The sequence below is a fragment of the Panthera pardus genome, unplaced genomic scaffold, assembly GCF_024362965.1.
Source record: "Panthera pardus isolate Hobbes unplaced genomic scaffold, ASM2436296v1 HiC_scaffold_10, whole genome shotgun sequence".
Taxonomy (NCBI): domain Eukaryota; kingdom Metazoa; phylum Chordata; class Mammalia; order Carnivora; family Felidae; genus Panthera; species Panthera pardus.
Window position 1 is genome coordinate 71,300,273 of NW_026526655.1, and position 19,174 is coordinate 71,319,446.

Consider the following 19,174-nt stretch of genomic DNA (forward strand, 5'->3'; position numbering starts at 1 on the left):
CACTGTTGAAATGGTCCAACGGTAACTGCATGGATTCCTGTATTAAAGATAAGACCACTGACTGTCGGCAACTTGACTGGTTTACAAATTCTTAACTAATCACTGATAAGATCATTCAATGGCTAACTCCAACTTCAAAACTTATAAAACCTCCGTGATTCACCCATTGTAATACACTCCATGGCTTCCTAAGGTGTATGTTCTCCCTTGCAGGAGCAAGCTAATGAAATTAACTTTATGCTTGTGATGATCAATGGCTGGTGGGATATAACCAAGAACCCATCACTGAGAAATGACTGAATAGATAGAACACTAAAATGACCTACTGAAGAAGATTCAGTTGCAGCACCGGTTATGAGACAATATTCTGAAATATTTGGTTTGTCCCTAATAGACTACAGTACAAGCTTTGAATCAGTGACCATAAGGTGCTAGATCTCCCATAGCCAGAATAGATGGGTCCAGGAATCATGAAGGGGTAGAAGTGGGAGTGGCTCCTTCCAGTATTATACCCACCCAGATTATTTGATTCCTGTTATTCCAATTTTGAGCTCTACAGGTTTGGAGGTCTTAGAGGAATGCTTCCACAAAAGGGACACAACAACGATTCTGCTGAACTAGAAGTTTGAGACTACTCCCTGGCAATTTTGAATTCCTTATAGTATTGTGTCAACAGTGAAAGAGAAGGGGCACTTATCAACTGGAGTGATTGATCCTGATCACCAAAGGGGAGTTGCTGTTACAAAATGGGGGCAGGAAGGACAATGTACGGAACCCAGGTATTCTTGCAGGTGCCCCCTAGTCTTTCCACTTCCAATAGCAAAAGATATGGGAAAATTATAACAACTAGAGAAATGATGACCACTAAAGATTCAGACCCTTTAATAATAAATATTTGAGTCACCCGACCAGTTAAAGGATTTAGGCCAGTTCAAGTGCTGGCTGAGGGAAAAGAAAACATGAAATGTTTCATGGAAGAAGGAAGTTATAGACATCACTACAGCCTTCTGAAACTAGAACTATAACAACTACCTGTATTTTCTCCTTTGCTTGTTACATAAATATAAATAAGTATATATTACATGATATATTATTACAATGTTGCATTATTTTATTACCTTTTGTATTATACATATATGCATATATTGACCTCTTTTTTCCTTATTATTTTGAAAAGATTATTGGTAGTGATTGACTTTAAAATTTAGTCAGATTGCAGAATATTTGTACGGAAGTGAGAATGAATCTCGAGACTAATCAATATCACCTAGAGATAGACACCATGATCATCTCCTTATGTTAAATATTAGATGTTAGGATATTACTTAATTTGACTCTTGTGCCTTTATATCTCCCCTTTTTGAGGAATGGTGAAAACAACTTCCTTTTTAGGGGGGTAGTTGCATACATTTGTTATTGTTGCTGTATGGAAATTCAAATACGTTTAGAAGGTGTATATAGATCCCACGTAGCCCCAAATTTGGACTGTGCCCATTCTCCAGCGATTGCCCCTTACCTCCAAATCTACCCTTCTGTACTCTGCTTTGGAAACCTGTCAATAAAAATCTGCAAACTTTATTCCTCCTTTTCCAGCTGGCTCTTTGATAGGCTGTATTGATAGAAGACACTGGAGGGAGACAGGAAGGCCAGAGGGGAGAGGATGGATTCCTCCTGTTTGCTTGCTGTTCTCAGCCATGTTACCACAACAACTGCCCTTTACCTTGGCTGCAGCAGTTGGTGCTACTCTGTCTTTTTCTGGCACTCCTGGAACCAACCTCATAACACCCCCTCAAACATACCAACTCTAGAGGCGCCTGAGTGGCTCAGTTGGGTAAGTGTCTGACACTTGGTTTCAGCTCAGGTCATGATCTCAGGGTTTGTGAATTCAAGCCCCACCAGCACTGTTGGCGTGGAGCCTGCTTAGAATTCTCTTTCTCTCCCTCCCTCTCTCTGCCCCTACCTGATTGCTCTCTCTCCCTCTCAAAATAAATAAATAAACTTATAAAAACCAAAACATATCACCTCTAGACAGGTAGTGCCATCTCTTTAGAGGCTTGAATTCCACCCCCCAGGGTCTCTATTCATTTTTTTAGATTCTGATCATTCCAAACTCTTCCCTTTATTCTTCCTGGAATAGTAGCTCTTCTCACCACGGTTGCCTCTATCTAAAAGCACTATCTCCTTTTTTGCTCTTTGATTCTTTAGCAACCATTTTGCAAAGGTCCGAGATTAATTTCTCCCTGTTATGACCCAACAATAGCACTACTAGGAATTTATCCAAAGGATACAAGAGTGCTGATTCATAAGGGCACATGTACTGCAATATTTATAGCAACACTTTCAACAATAGCCAAATTATGGAAAGAGCCTAAATGTCCATCAACTGATGAATGGATAAGGAAGATGTGGTTTATACATACAATTGAATACTACTTGGCAATGAGAAAGAATGAAATCCTGCCATTTGCACCACGTGGATGGAACTGGAGGGTATTATGCTGAGTGAAATAAGTCAGTCAGAGAAAGACAGATATCAGATGTTTTCACTCATATGTGGATCTTGAGAAACTTAACAGAAGACCATGGGGGAAAGGTAGGGGAAAAATTTGTTACAAACAGAGAGGGAAGGAGGCAAACCATAAGAGACTCTTAAATACAGAGAACAAACTGAGGGTTGACGGGGGAGAGGGGAGAGGGGATAATGGGTGATGGGCATTGAGGAGGGCACTTGGGATGAGCACTGGGTGTTGCAGGTAAGCGATACATCATAGGAATCTACCCCCAAAACCAAGAGCACACTATATACACTGTATGTTAGCCAACTTGACAATAAATTATGTTTAAAAAAATTATCCCTGTTAAAATAACTGGTCTTTTTTCCTGACTGGACACTAAGAAATGCAAATGTAAACAGCACTATTGGCTTAAGATGGCATTTAATACACAGGGTTCACCTATTAAGCTGAGAATTCCAGTACTAACAACATTTCACTTTTATAATACAGGTCAACAACATCCTTATTCAAAGTTTTCAGAGCCAGAAATGTTTCAGAATTCGGAATATTTCAGATTCTAGAAAGGCAATGTGTGTATACATTAAATTGTGTAGTAACTCCAATGAGATAGGGAATAGTCCCTCATTATTAAACACTTAAACAATAGTCTTTCAAATCAGTTCAGGTCAAGTTTTGCCACCAAATGAGTTTAAACACACACATACACACACACACACACACACACACACACACACACACAAACTTGTGGTTTTCAGAGCTTTTTAATTTTGAATTATAATAAAGCATTTTGAACTTATATTAGGAAATACTACCAAAGGACTAATCAAAGGACCAATTTTTATTTTTTAATCTAAGATTGAATTAAAGTGCTTTCAGGAAAACTCTGAGTAAATCTGAGTAGGGAAGTAACATCTGACTTAAACATAACCAGAAAGAACAGAGAAAGCTTTGAACAGACCCCTCTGGTAATCTTCAGGAAATATTGCCCCCATTTACCTGAGAGTCAGTGAATCAGTTCTCTGGCAGGATGGAAAATCTACTCTGATAGCAAATCACGAGGAGTTTGTATTTGAGACTGGGTTAATGAAGTTTCTTGTAAAATTCACACAGTGAAACTCTATCAGAGGAATTGTGACAGCAATCCACAGAACATGTTCTAACATGCCAATCTGTTATTTTGTTTTTTTATGCATTGCAATATTAACCAGAAAATAAAACCACACACATATAAATACATTCTTGATAATTTAAATATATCAAGGTAACTGCAAGAAGAACAAAGAAAAGAAACAGGTAAAAATGATTGTTCTTGAGAAGTGGGACTGAGAGAATTGGAAGTAGGGAAGGGGCAGAGGAATTTTTGTTTAGGCTTCTCTGTCTTATTTGATTTGTAACTTGGTGAATTATTATTTAATAAGAGACTTTTAATCACTGCCCTAAAATGTACAAATTTAAAATGGAACATGTCCCTATAAATTGTGAATAACAGTGCTTAATTTATACTTTATAAAACATAAATATACAACTTTCTCGTTTCTGAACAGCAACTTAGAATTTGATTAATAAAAGTGATTTAAATCAAGTTGACTCAACCTCTAGCTTCAGATGACCTAGTAAAGACACTTCTACCCCTGCTCTCTTCCCGAAAACCAACCTAAACAACAAAACAATGATAAAAACAGAGACTAAAACTTCATCTCCAATGAAGCTGGAAAATAATCACAACGTCAAAGAGCAAACTATGAAAACCAGCTGCCAAAAGACAGCAGATCCCGGACCAAATTGAAAGATAGAGGCTGGGAGGAAAGCCACCAAACTAACATCTTTTGCAGCAAACCCAATTCCCCAAACGCAGCCTGTCGCCCTGACGGGCTCAATCAGTGATCCCTAGGTTGGATCAGCAAGGTCTTGGAGTGTGCCCAGGAATATCCCTGAAGCCTTCTCTCACCTGCTAGCAGTACAAGATGTGGAGCTAAGTGAGAAGCACCGGGATGTGACATGTAACCGAGAAGTCTGCTCATGTGATCAGATGGAGAGAATACATGATAATAAACAATCAGAGTTTGTAGCAGATAATCACAGAATTATTTATTTATATATATAAACGCTTACTTCTTACATTTTGTCCAGAACTGCGCAGGGTATCTTACAAAACTTTGATCCACTTAATTCTGATAGTTCTATGAGATAGGTAGGTACTGTTACCATCACTATCCCTCTATTACAAGTAAGGACACTGAAGCACCGAGAGGTTAAGTGTCTTGTCCAGGGCCACAGCTGGTGAATGACAGAGCCTGAATTCAAACCCAACGTGGTTATAAGCATGAACCACCAAGTTATAGTGCCTCTTTTTTTTTTTTTTTAAACGTTTATTTATTTTTGAGACAGAGAGAGACAGAGCATGAACGGGGGAGGGGCAGAGAGAGAGGGAGACACAGAATCGGAAACAGGCTCCAGGCTCCGAGCCATCAGCCCAGAGCCTGACGCGGGGCTCGAACTCACGGACCGCGAGATCGTGACCTGGCTGAAGTCGGACGCTTAACCGACTGCGCCACCCAGGCGCCCCTTATAGTGCCTCTTTGAAGGGAAATACGAGTGAATAAAAAAATGAAGGAAGGAAACATCATCACACACAAAAACTTGGTCATTATTGAAAAGAAAGCTGACCTGCTCACCAAAGGAGGGTACAGAGAATGCTACAAACACTGGGGAGAGACAGGCCCGCAGGTGGGGCCCTAACAGAAAGTGCTAGAAAGTGCTCTGAGACATTCAGAGGTTCCATAAACTCTACAATACTTCACATCATTCCTACCTTAGCTTAGTCTGCGAAGGTGAAACTGTCCGCTGCTTCAGCTCATCCTCTGGGCCCCTTTCCTCCAAATTATTGAGATCGAGCTCATTGTGACTGGACTATCCTCCTTTAGAGATGAGTTATAATCAGAAACTGAACTGCGCAACCAGTGAAGAGAAAAGGAATAAAACAAAACAAAACAAAATAATTAGCCTGCAGAGAGACATGTAGAGTGAACAGCTAAAAGAAAATAAAACCAATACAGAAAATACACAAGAAAAAAAAGTAGACAGTGCTTAAAATACAGTCAAGGGTATGGTGGAAAAGGAAATCCAAATCATACACACACACATAAACGCATATGTCCTGTATCATACAGGACTTCACTGTGAGCCATAGAGAAATCACACTTAACCAGAGACCCATTAATGTCTGTGGGCCAGCGTGCTAAGAAAAGAGATTCCAAAAAATTCTACAATTTCTTGAATTACTTGCTACCTCAGCTTAGTCCCCTGACTCTTTCACTCACATTTCTGTCCAAAATGGCTTATTTAGGAAGACTGCCCCATATTTAGAAATCAGTAATTTTCAAAAACAAAATCAAGTTAGAATATTTACAAAAATAATTCAAGGAAAAGAGCTAACAAAAAACAGATGAAGAACACCCACATGAATTTTTGCCATAGAAAAGCTAGAGTTCTCCATTAAGAGAACTTAGAAGAAAACAATGGTCTTTGTGCAACAAGAAGTCAAAACAGACAGCTAACATTTACTAAGTGATTAAGTCCTGGGCACTAAGTGAACTATTTAAACGTAAATAATTGAAAATATACTTCTGTGAGAGTCCAGGCAGTAATAATAATAAAATCACCTAAAGGATTAAAAATAATTTTTTTCTCCAAATTTTTATTTAAGTTACAGTTAGTTATCATACAGCGTAATATTAGTTTCAGGTGTAGAATTTAGTGATTCACTTACAACACCCAGTGCTCATCACAAGTGCCCTCCTCAATACCCACCACCTACTTAACCCATCCCCACACCCACCTTCACTCCAGTAAGGATACCTTTGGATTTCTCCACAGTAGTCCCTAATTCTAGAGAACAACAGAAGAATGTCTGCAAAGACCATAGGAGAAAAATCCAACCAAACATTCACTCATGTATAAGAATAGCAGCTATTTTCAAACATGAATGAATTTAGGAATATAGTTCATCTGAATCTTCTTAAATCAATTTAAAGAAAAACTTTACTAACCAAGAGACAAATAGAGAAAATGTGGCTAAAGTACTGGCAGTTCTCCTTAAATTAACTTAGATGTAGAACTAAGACTAAACAATGGGGTTACAAAATAAAATGTAAATGTTAAGAACCAAAAGAATATAGAAATAATAATATTACTCAGAAAATCTACAAGTCGATAGGTAGAGATGGAATCAGTTTTCATGGAAAGGGGACATGGTTAATTATACTGTTTAAAAACCAATGAAGTTAACAGATAATATTGTACTTAGTGATGAACAATTGAATGCTTTCCCCCCTAAGATTGGGAACAAAACAAAGAAGTCCACTTTCACCACAACTATGCAATATTGTGTTGAAGGTTCTAGTCAAAGCAATAAAGGAAAAGATATATAAGACATACAAATTAGAAAAGAAGAAGTAAAGCTATTTTTATTCCCAGTCTATATTACCCCTATAATCATCAAATAAACTCAAAACTATTAATCATTGATGAGAGAAATCAAAGACATAATAAATGGTTAGATATTCTATCTTCATGGATGAGCAGATTCAGTATCATTAAGATGTCAGTTCTACCAAAACTAATCTACAGTCAATGCAATTCCCAATCAAAATCCTAAAAGATATTTTTGTTGAAACCAACAAGTTGAGTATAAAATTTATATGAAAAACCAAAAGCTTTAGAGTAACCAAAATGATTTTGAAAAAAGAAAAAGTCAAAGGACTCATATTCCCTGATTCTAAGACTTATTATAAAGGTATTATAATCCAGAAAGCATTATATTGGCAAAAGGATAGACATATAGATAATAGAACAAAAAGTTCGGAAATAGACCCATGTATCTACAGTCAAATATTGACAAAGTAACTCAAAGGACAAAAGATAGTCTTTTCAACAAATGATGCTAGGATCGGGCATCTGTATGTTGAAGACAAAAACAAAAATAAACAAAAACCAAAAACTAGCCTTGATCCACATTTCCAATCTATGCAGTCAGTTAAGCATCCAAATCTTGAATTCAGCTCGGGTCATGATCTCACAGTTCATTAGTTTGAGCCCTGCATTGGGCTCTGAGCTCACAGCATGGAGCCTGCTTAGGATTCTCTCTCTCTCTCTTATAAATAAATAAACATTAAAAAAAGAAATTAATGCAAAATCTGAGATCTAAATGGAAAACTTAAAACTGTAAAACTTCTAGAAGAAAATATGAGAGAACCTTAGGCTAACAAGTGTTTCTAGATAGCATACTAAAATCACAAACCACAAAAGAAAAAAATGGTAAGTTGGATCAATATCTCATACCATATACAAAAGATTAATCTGAATCTTTCACCTAAATGTAAATCTAAAGTTATTGACAAAGAGTCTTTGCTGGACCAAACTTTTGTCAGGCACCCTCTCCTAGGCCTAGCTGTGCTTTTTTTTTTTTTTTTTTTTTTTTTTTTATAAAACCCAGTTTTAGCCACAAAGTCATTCTAACCAGAACCTCCCCCCTCCATATCTGATCACTCTCGATGTTTGATCAAGTTCCCCATCCTCCAGCATCTCACAGGTGATGTGATCATTCTGATTTGTCTTCAGCAAGAATTCTATTAGATGGGTTTAGCCAGAATCTCCCTTACCTCTAATATTTCCTCTTAGGAATTTTCTATCCACAGAATCCTTCTCCTTGCCTGACTTGTTCTATACTGAGGATCATTACAATAGTCCTGAATGAAATCTGTTTTTACCACTTAAACTACTGTCCAGCTCCCGTATTTCCTTTTTTAAAAAAATTTTTTTAACGTTTATTTATTTTTGAGACAGAGAGAGACAGAGCATGAACGGGGGAGGGGCAGAGAGAGAGGGAGACACAGAATCGGAAGCAGGCTCCAGGCTCTGAGCCATCAACCCAGAGCCCGGCGAGGGGCTCAAACTCACGGACCGCGAGATCATGACCTGAGTTGAAGTCGGACGCTCAACCGACTGAGCCACCCAGGCGCTCCAGCTCCCGTATTTCTTTGACACTATGAAACTATTAGGGGAAAAAAAAAAAGAAAATCTTTATGATATTGGGCTACCAAAGATATCTTAAATAAGACATAAATAAAAAATGATAAATTGGACTAGTACCCAGAATATATAAAGATTCCCAAAACAAAGTAATAAGAAAACAAAGAACCCGATTTAAAAAATTGAGATTTAAATAGACACTTTGCCAAAGAAAAAATCCAAATGGCAAACAAATAAATGAACTTATTAGTCGTTAGGGAAATTCAAGTGAAAGCCTCATGATATACCATCAAACACCTACTAGAATGGCTAAAATTTTTAAAGGTGACAATACCAAGAGGTAACAATGAATCAAAGCAACTGAGTCTCTCATATATCTCTGTTGGAAATATAAAGTAGTATGGCTACTTTGGAAAGCAGTTTGACAGTCTCTTACAAGGTTAAACAAACTCAACAATCCACTACTAGGTATTTATTCAAGAAAAATGAAAAACATACGTCCACACAAACACTTCTACACAAATGTTTAAAGCAGCTTTATTCATAATCCTTAAATTCTGGAAATGTCCCATATGTTGACCTGGGAATGGAGAAACAACTTATGACATATCCATACTTAGCCATGTAAGAGAAAAACTACTGACACATTCAACGACATAGATAAATCTCAAAATTATTATACTAAGTGAAAGAAGGCAGACACTAATGATTACATAATGAATTACTCAATTTATATGACATTCCTGAAAAGCAAAATTGTAAGGATGAAAATCAGATCAGTGGCTACCAGAGGCTGGGGTGGGGTAAGAGGTTGGTTACAAAGGCCTACAGGGAGGCTTTACAGTGTAAAGGAAATATTCTACCATATGTTAATGATGATGGTGTTTATACTACTGTATATATGTGTCAAAACTCATAGAGCTATACACCTGAAAAGGATGAATTTTGCTATATACCTAAAGGGTAAATTATACTTCAATAAAATCTAATGTTCAAAAGACACTAATTTATAAATCATGTAAATTACAGTTATAAAGACAAATTAAAGAAAATATAATTAATTAAAATTAGGACTTGGCCAACAGGTGTGTAGAAATACACACACAAAAAAATTTTTTTTATTTATAAGAGGGAGGCAATATCTAGTGTCAAAAATCGAAAAATTAAAAAAAAAAAAATACAAGCTTGGGTAATCACCTGGGTGGCTCAGTTGAGTGCCCAACTCTTGATTTCCACTCAGGTCATGATCCAAAGATCATGGGATCAAGCCCCATGTTGGGGTCCGTGCTACTTAAGATTCTCTCCAATTCTTAAGATTGGAGCCTACTTAAGATTCTCTCTCTCTCTGTCATACTCTATTTCTCTGTCCCTCTAACCCTCTCCCCCACCTCTAAAATAATTTAAAAAAAAAAAAAAGAAATTTTTTAATCAGTTTAAAAAATACCACCTTATAAATTTTCTAAGTTATCAGAAGTAAAACACACATACACATTTGATAGTAAAAGTATAGATAATTTAGCAAAATAAAAAATAAAGAACAACAGAAATCATAAAAGATAAAAGAGAACTAACAGCTAACCATATGTGCACAACAATATATGTAAGTGGAATAAAGCCACATATTAAAAGAAAAAAATTTTCAGGTTGGTTTAGAAAATTAAACTCAACTATTGGAGTATGCAAGAGATACATTTAAAACAAGGTTAAATACTCAACATATATATGAGAAAATTAATTTTAAAAGACTAATAGAGTGATTGCATTATTAAGATCAAACAAAATTGAATTCACAGCAAAAAGCATGAAATAAGACAAATAAGTTCACTTCATAATGATAAAAGAGTCTATTTTAATGAAGGTCCATCATGGATCATTAATGCCAAACATCCTAGCCTGAAAATTCCTAAGAAAAACTGCATAAGGTACAGGGAAAAATAGAGAGAAATATAGAAGTAATGGAGAAAGTTCACTCATTCTCCTGACCCCTGAGAGATCAAGAAAACAGTATAAAAGGTAAAGTTATAGGATCAAATTATACAATTTATAAAAGCTCTCTAAAATTTTAATCTCTCTAAAATATATCAGTCTTCACCCTGAAAGCAAATAATACTCCATCTTTAAGTACCCAAAGACTATTCACACACAAAAAAAATTCATTTGAGGAACCACAAAATACTGTGAATACATTACAATAAATAAGAATAGTATAGATCATATTGTCAAATTTAATAAAAGTAGACTTGATCTTTTAATAGAAAACAAAATTCCCAGCTGCTTAAAAATTGAAACTATTTAAAAAGTTGACTTACTGGCAATCGAAACTGAAATTGAAAGATATTTAGAAAATGATATTAATGAAAACACTACGCATTAAAATCCATGTGTTATGGCTTTGAAGAACAATTCAGAGACTTCATCAGTTATCAAACAAAAAAAAATGAAAATAAATGAGTTCATATTTAAAATAAGAAGTAAGAAAAAGAATAAGAAAATAAATCTAAGGAAAGCAGAAAAAAAGAAATTAAAGACAAAATCACATATTAATGATTTTGAAACAAAAAATATAGATGAAATAAACATAAATAATACTTGAAAAATATCAGCAAAATGAATAAAATGGTAGTTTGTCTCCTTTTTTAAAGGATGTATAAGACAATCATAAACACAAAATTGGTGCTTAAATGGGTTAAAAGGAAACCAAAATAATCATAAGAAATACTTTGCATAAAATTATGCAAATACACTTGAAAATCTAGATAAAATATATCAGTTTCTGAAGAAATATACATTACCAGAACTGACCCTAAAAAAGATTCTTTTAAAACAAACAGACCATTTACTGGTAAAGATATTGAGAAGATTATTAAAGACTAACCCCTTACAAAAGCACCAGGCTCCATCAGTCTCACTAACGACTTCATTCAAAACATCTAGGAACATATTATTTCAATCCTAAGTGATTCCTAACCATGGAGACAGAAAGAAAAATGAGACTGACGTTGAATCTAACAATAAAGCACAAGAAGGGAAACTTCATACCAATATAGAATTAATAACAATACAGGAAAGCCATAATATATAAGCAAATAAACAGATTAATACATGATGATCAAATGAGGGTCATTCTTGGGATGCAAGGGATAGTTCAAAATTAGAATATATGTTAATTTATTATCATGGTATTAATAAGTTAAAGAGAAATCCTATCTAATCATTTGAATAAATGAAAAGTATTTTGCAAAGTTGAATGTCCTCCCCTGGTTTAAAAGTTATATATATATTCACATATATGTATATATGTGTTCATATATGTGTACATATAAATATACGGGCATGTATTATATATGAGTATACATACATATATTGCATGTACATACATGACAAAAATCTGGCATCACACATAATGAAGATTCATTAGAATTATTTCCATTACCGTAAGAAACAAGATGGATAATGACAGTGTGCATGAGAAGTGTTGGAGCGAGCTGTCACGGGGAGCCCAGCGACAGCTGGTTATAGTAAGAACAGCGTCAGAAGGCGAAGGACATGATTTCGGTGCCAGCCAGTACCTGTGTCCCACACAAGGACAATGTCGTAATGGGGCAGCAGAAACGGCTTGGCAGGATCAGGAAATTAGCTACATACAGGTGACAAGACAAATAAGTAAATACTCTAAGGATAATGGGAGACAGGGTTCTCACTGATGGAAGGGAGAATACAAATGTGGAAAAAAAGAAACAAGAATGCATCCTGCGCTACCGAATTGGAATTGAAGCTACGTAAACTCAGAGAGATACGGACGTATAAAGACTTGCCTGTGCATCTCCTGCTGCTCCTGAGAAGGTCCAGGAGCAGTAACTTTCCAATAACCCTGAGCACAGTGCTCACCCAAACCTTAGTTTCTAAATCACACTCTCCACTAAAAGGAACGAGGACTTCTTGGAAAAATAGCAAACTTCAGGAGTGGGCAGGCAAGGTACAAGATGCATCAAAAACACCGTGTTATGCCAGAAAGTAAGAAAATGCTCAAAGAGTGATGGGATATGTCAAAAGGATACAGAAGGCAGCTTCGAGGGATCTTCTAATACCCAAATCTGGAACGACTGAAGCATTAAAAGATAGTGATGAATTATAAGTAATTGAATAAAACAGGAACCCCTGAGTCCACTCTGACATAAATAAGTAAACAAATAAACAGGAAGGAAAGAAAGAGCTTTCTTACCATAGAAAGCCAGGAAATAAATGCAGAAGAAATTATGGAATTTGAAAATCATTTGACAATCATCAGTAATAATTCATATAAGAAACATCAGTGGGTGCTAAAAGCAGTGGCTGGAAGAAGAATAAGAAATGGAATATTTACACACTCTCAAAAGTGTCTGTTCACAAAGTACTAGTTACGAGCGAAAGCAAAGAAACTTAATAGTAGAGATATCTAGCGGACATCTCCTATTAAGTACTCAAAGTTAAGATCATGAGTAATGGTGTAAATGAACTTTGTGTAACACCAGATAGCATACAGTGAGGAAAACACAGCATCACTTCCGTGATATTTCTGCAAAAGATGCATAGCCTGAGTCTTATCATGAAAAAAATATTAGACAAACCCAAATTGAGGCACATTAAAACAGGGACACCCTGCAATCAAAAATGTCAATGGCATGGAACTCAAGGACAGACAGAATACAAGTTCCAGACTGAGAGAGACTAGAAAGACAGACAACTGAGTGCAACACATAATTCTGGAATGGATCTTCTTACTGGAAAGGACATTATTTGAGCTTGATTTGAGTTAAGCGTTGACAAACAGATTCATCTGCGTAAAAGCGGTTTTATTTTTCCCTTAGAGATTAGCAATAAAGGTATATTAAGCACCATGAGTTAGTCCTTCTCCACAGCTACCATTCACCTAATGGTATTGGTCTTTACATTTAAGGATCATCCTGGCAAAAATCCATCATTTCATTGGGAATTGCAAAACAATGATTTTCTAATTTTCTCATTTCTTCTACAATTATTAGCTGGCATCCTTCTATAAAGAAGAGCTTTCCCTTATCTTCTAAAACAATATGGTAAATGATCATTCTCCCCTTTTAATTATAGATTTTCAGAGTGAAGATCTGATGTAAAAGTCACCTTCAGTGTGACAAACGAGGCATGTGCTCTCTTTCCTTCTCTCTCTCACTATGGATTTATGAATTATAATCAGTTACACTTGATATTTTTTAATGCTAAAACTGTTCCACATTTGGCCAATGGAGCCTTCTCAATCTGGTTCTTACATAGTTTTGTCACATGCCTACTGCTCTGTGAGTACCTCTTTGCTTTCTATGACAACAAGACAAACCAGGCTCATTTTGTATTTTTCCTGTCACATGCCGGAGAATTAGGCCTTTCTCCAAGAAGAATTCCTTTCAGCTCCAACCAAGATGAAGATTTTAACTGTTGTTATTGGAGTGTCATTGATTCTAGACAATTTCAAGTTTAATATAATAGGAGGAGTTTTATATTGGTATTTCCAATTCAGATTTATATATCAGAGGTTTGTTTCCTTAACTACTTTAATTTTCTATTTTTATCTCCTATTGCTTACGTTAAAAATCTGGTTTCCTAATAACGGTAACAAATTGCCTTATTTGCATTACCCTACTATAAATAAAATTGTTTCAAAACTATAATAATAATAATATTACTATTAAAAAAAAACCTACTGAGTTAAATTTAATTTTCTTTGCAGTTCTATTTGTCTCTAGAATATCACACCAAGAATGTCAAGAGAAATGCAAATCAAAACTACAAGATGCCATTTCATACCCACTAGAATGGCTATCATCAAAAACACAGATAATGCAAGTGTTGACTAGGATATGGAAAAATTGGAATCCTCAAACATGGCTTGTACAAATTTTAAATGTTTCAGCCTTTTTGTAAAACACTCTCACAGTTCTTCAAATGTTTAATATAGATTTACCATATGACCTAGCAATTCTACTCCTAGGTACATACCCAAGAGGAATGAAAACATACATTCACACAAAAACTTCCACATGTGTTCATAGCAGTGGTGCTCAAAATAGCCAAAAAGTGGAAATAATCCACTCATGAGTGAATAAATAAAATGTACCATAAGGGATTACCATCAGCAGTAGCATCGCGATCATAATTTTTAAGCAACAAAAAGGAAGGAAGTATTGTTACATGCTACAACTTAGATGTGCTTGAAAACATTATGCTAAGTGAAAGAAATCAGTCACAAAAGACCACATATATTGCATGACTCTATGCAAAATGTCCAGGATACGCAAATTTATAGAAATAGAAAGTAGGTTACTGTTTGCCATTGGGAGGGGTAGGGAATGGGAGAATGGGCAGACACTGATAATAAACACAGGGTTTCTTTTCTGAGTAATAAAAATGTTCTATACTTAAATTGTGGTGACGGTTGCACAACTCTGTGATATGGTATATGAATTATATCTCAATAAATATTTTTTTAAATAAAAGAGAAATTCCCCAACCTGATAAAGGATATCTGTAAAAACCTCAGCTAACATCACATTTAAGAGTAGAAGACTATTTTTCTCTTATGATCAGGAACAAAACAGGATGTCTGCTCAAACTACTTCTTTTCAACATTAAACTGGAGGTCCTAGCCAGTGCCATAGGCAAACAAACTAATAAATAAATGCATGCATACATAAAATAAAGATTTAAAGGAAAGAAGTAAAATAGCATGATCCCAAAAATCCTACAAAGGAGCTACTAGAACCAATAAGTGTATTTAGCAAGGTTGCTAAATACAAAGCAAATATATAAAAATCAAGTGTATTGAGTGGCACCTGGGTGGGTCAGTCGGTTGAGCGTCCGACTTCAGCTCAGATCACATCTCACCATTCGTGAGTTAAAGCCCCACATCGGGCTCTGTGCTGACAGCTCAGAGCCTGGAGCCTGCTTTAGATTCTGTGTCTCCCTCTCTCTCTGACCCTCCCCTGCTCATGCTCTGTCTATCTCTCTGAAAAATAAATAATAAACATTAAAATATTAATAAAAAATTAATAAAAATAAAAAAGTGTATTGCAATATATAATCAATAAGCAATTGGAAGATAAAAGAACAATTCCATTCATACTAGCGTCCAAAAATATGAAACACCTGGATATACATTTAATAAAAACACGTGTAAGATGTTTGCACTGAAAAATGCAAAAAAAAAATTAGATATCAAAATAAATGGGAAAATATACCACGTTATTTGGTTGAAAGACTCAGTATGGTTAAGATGTCACTTTCACTCAAATTGATCTACAGATTCAGTGCAATCCCAATCAAAATACCAGTAAACTTTTACATAGAAACTGCAAAGTTCTAAAATACACAAAATGATTTTGAAAAATAAGAATGGAATTAAAGAACTTATATATCTGATGTTGTCTTATTATAAAGCTAAAATAATTAAGACTTGGAACAAATCAAAAGACAGTGTTATATTGGCATAAGAAGAAACGTATCAATAAATGGAACAGAACAGAGAGTCTAGAAATAGACCCACATATATATGGTGAATTGATTTTTGACAAAAGTGCAAGGTGACTCAGTGTGAAAAGCAGTCTTTTCAACAAATGGTCCTGGAACAACTGCACATCATAGAAAGAAAAATCGATCTTGATTTTTCCTTCACTCTGTACACAAATGCAAAAAAAAAAAAAAAAATTCTAAATGGATCATAGATCTACATAAGGGCAAAAGTTATAAAACTTTTAGATAAAAACATAAGAGAAAATCTTTGCAACCTTGTAGTAGACAATGATTTCTCGGCCAGGACACAAAACTCATAAAGCATAAAAAGAAAAACTTGATAAACTGAACCTCATCAAAATTGAAACTTTGACTCTTCAGGGGCACCTGGGTGGCTCAGTTGGTTAAGTATCCAACTCTTGATTTTGGTTCAGGTCATGAACTCATGGTTCATGGGTTCAGACCCCATGTCAGACTCTGCTGACAGCATGGAGACTGCTTGGAATTCTCTCTCTTACTCTCTTTCTCTCTCTCTGCCCCTCCCCTGCTTGCACTCTCTCTTTCTCTCTCTCAAATAAACAAAAATTTTGGAAAAAAAATTTCTCTTCAAAAGATTATCTTAATTAAGAAATGAAAAGGCTAGTCTCAGAAAGGGGAAAATATTTCTTGAATCTAAAATATGTAGGGGTGCCTAGGTGGCTCAATTGGTTCGGCATCCTGATTTCAGCTCAGGTCATGCAGATATCGGGGTTTGTGGGATCAATCCCCTGTCAGGCTCCATGCTGACAGCACAGAGCCTGGTTAGGTTTCTCTCTCTCTCTCTCTCTCTCTCTCTCTCCCTCTCTCTCTCCCTCTGCCCCTCCCCGACTCATGCACATTTGCTTGCACTCTGTCTCTCAAAATAAATACATAAACTTAAAAAACTAAAGCATGTAAAGAAACCTTATTGCTCAATAATAATTTAAGAAGTAATCCAAGGGAAATCCAAATCAGAATCACAATGAGATGTGATGACACATCAAAGTTAAAATAGTTAAAATTAAAAACAGAGAAAACTAAATGTTACCATGTGACCTCCATACTTTGCCGGGATTCCATACTATAGCTACTTTGCAAACACTGTCAGTTTTCGATAGAGTTAAACAAATACTTACCATATGACCCAGTAATTCCACTGAAAAGAAATGAAAGCATGCATATATATATATATATATATATATATATATATATATATATATGTATATGTTCCTAGCAATGGCTGTATTCACTTTGATGGAAGAAGTGGCCCAAGGTTAGACTGTATATGATTAAGAAGCAATGGCAAATGGCCTAGCTTTTTGAAAAGAGGCCAAGAACTGGTCAAATGTCCAGAGACCTGGAAAACAAAAAGTTGGAAGATCAAGTACAATGAGGGCTAAGGTAGAGGTATGTGGATAGATATAGAGGAGTGGACACTAAGTGTGAAGATCTATGTATCACATGTTCAGCATCCACCAGAGAGCATCGATGTGAAAGACACACCAACCAAGCAAGTAGACAAAATGACTTAGACAGCTGGCATCAGCCCCCTCCGTCAGTGGCTACATGGAAGAGTCGAGATTTGTCCTACCAAGAGTAGACACATACTCCAGGTATATGTTTGCCTTTCCTGCCTGCAGAACCCCAGCCAGATGAGTCTCTGAGGGTGAACAGTGTTTGGTCCAACAGCATAGATCCCACAAAGACTAGGGGATCCACTTCACGGCAGAGAAGTTGCCAGAATCTTCTAAGGCCATAGAATCCACTGATTGCAGCATATTCTTCATCACCCACAAGCAGCTGGTTTACTGGGAGGATTTGCTGCATAATAGTCTTTCAGAGTTCTTGGTTTTGTATCCACAAATCAGGCAGACCTAGCAATAAGTCAAGTTTTGGTTATTTTCTCTTCCATTAGCTGTTTGTAATGAATTCCAATGTAATCATAGGTGACAGCTAAGATGATTCTCCAGGCATGGGGTCTGGGCCTTTTGCTCACACAAATTCTCATGCCCTCTGGCATTCTACCACCTTATGTCGGATGGCGACTGTGCCTGCCTGACCTTATACTTAGTGGGACTGACAGAACTCAGATCCTGAGGGGCATTTCCAAATGCATGGTCTCTTGGTCAGGCACTCTATCTCTACCAGGGCTTTATTTTACTTTAATAAAGTGACATTTTTAATTATTTCTATTTTTTCATAAAGTAGTTTTACTTTGCAGTCTCCAATTTCTGTTTCCGTACATTTCTGAAACAATACTCACCAAAGTCGAAAAGTGAAAATCAAGCCATAGACTTACAGTTTTTAAAGGGTGCTGGTTCTCAGAAGCCAAAAAATATAAAAATCCTAATCTAATCTTACATTTGAGTCATAATCTTGTGCTTTGTTTTTGTTTTGCTTTTAATGTTTACTTATTTATTTTGAGAAAGAGGGGGAACGAGTGGGGAAGAGGCAGAGAAAGAGAGATAGAGAGTATCCCAAGCAGGAACTGCTCTCTCAGCACAAAACCCAACGTCACTACAGTGAGATCATGACCTGAACTGAAATCAAGAGTCAGACGCCAACCTACTAAGCCATCAGGCACCCCATGCTTTGTTTTTGTTAATTTTGTTCTTGAAATTTAAAATAAAGTTTAGGTTCAAATATGATTAAAGATTTCCATTTTTTGGCATGCTCTATGGTTTGCATCACTGTCTCTATTTTACAATCATATGAAAAGTCCCATGATTCATATTAACACTTTTACATTTCGTTAAAATTGGGGCAGAAATAAAAATAAAATAGTCAAATAATTATCCAATTCAGTTAATTGACAAAAATCTCAATACTGCCAGAACGGAACTATTGAATAGTGCCCAGCATTCCCACAGAAAAGCTTAACATTTATTTATCAGCTAATGCAAAAAATCTAAATTCAATATAAAGAAGTTAATATCATTTTTGAGTTTGACTTCTTGGACAACCTTAATTACATGTACAAGTTTAAGGACCTGGTGCTTGTATACATAAATAAACTTTATATATTAAATAATATATATAAATATATATAAACTTTATATATAAATAAAGGTTGTCCAAAAAAATCAAACTCAAAA